The sequence below is a fragment of the Tachyglossus aculeatus genome, chromosome 17 (assembly GCF_015852505.1).
Source record: "Tachyglossus aculeatus isolate mTacAcu1 chromosome 17, mTacAcu1.pri, whole genome shotgun sequence".
Classification (NCBI taxonomy): Eukaryota; Metazoa; Chordata; class Mammalia; order Monotremata; family Tachyglossidae; genus Tachyglossus; species Tachyglossus aculeatus.
The window spans coordinates 19038553-19039908 of NC_052082.1; positions in this window are offsets into that span (position 1 = coordinate 19038553).

Below are 1356 nucleotides of genomic sequence, written 5' to 3' on the forward strand. Positions count from 1 at the left end.
GAACATAAAAATGTGCACTCTCACTCTGCCAATTTCTCTCTCATACAATAAACAGGAAGGAATAACATCTAGTACTGCAGTTGTTAGGATCCGGTTCTTTGACTTTCTCTGTTTTTTTGAACTGTCTCAGGGGAAGTTGCCTATTTTCTGTTTTGCTGAGAAAAGTGTGGGGTATTCTGTGGGAATCAGAGTGTGGAAGTCTTCCTTTGCTATAACCTCCCTAATGGGGAATTCTTTCAGATTTCCTTGATAGGAATTTTTTTTTAAGTAAACAGACTCCATTTGGGATTTTTGTTGTTGCTCAAAGTAAGGGGCTTATTTAGCTATTCACTTATGCTCATCCTTAGCATCCTCGTCTTGCCTCTTCTCTCTCCTTATCCACTCTTACCTGTTGGCCTTTCTTTACCAGCCACCCCACATTTTGTCCCATCTCTTCTGTTCTGTGATGGCGCTTCTACTTCATTTCCTCTGCCCATCTTGCCCACTTCTAGCACCTCCTCTAGTTTTCCTTCTCTCTCTCTGTCTGTCTCAAATTTGGATCGTTTCACTGTCTTGCAATCTGTCTTTCCCAATATGTGGCTCTCCTGCTTGCTGGTTTTTTCCCGGTTTGTCCTCCCTTCTTTCTTCACTCCACTCTCTTCTCCTTTCCTTTTTTTCCATGATCTCACGACCCTTTTTTCTCTTTCCTATCCCAGTTGTCGTCTTCTTTGCTCCCCAAACAATGAAGTTGGTTATTACTTTAAAGGCATTTATCTCCAATAAACTGGCCAAGATTTATGATAAAATAAATTCCAAAAAAAAAAAAGAAAATTCCAGGCTCTATGAACGTCTATGCCTTCCCCTTATCTGTACCTACCCCAGTCTTTCGTACTAGTGTTTCAATACTCCAGACTAATTGCTGGTTGTCCAATAAAATAATTTACAAGCCATTCTTCTTCCTCTTGCTGTTGCACCACAACCCGTTGCTGTCCTTCTCCTTTCTTATGCCATTACTTCTGTTAAATAACACTGAAATGCCCCCAGCTTGGCACCATTAGAAGCTGGAATTCCGCTATGATTTTATGGCTATATTGGTAAATACTAACACCATGACCTAGTGGAAAGAATAGGAGCTTGGGAGTCAAAGGAGCTGGGTTCTAGTTCCAACTCTGCCACTTTCTTAGTGTATGATGTCTGGTAAGTCACTTAACTTCCCTGTGCCTCAGTTTCCTCACCTGTAAAATGGGAATTCAATATGTTCTTCCTCTTAGACTGTCAGCCCTGTGTGGGACAGGGACTAATTTGATTATTTTGTATTTGCCCCAGTGCTTAGTGCAGCACTTGGCACATTGTAAGTACTTAACAAATATCATGATT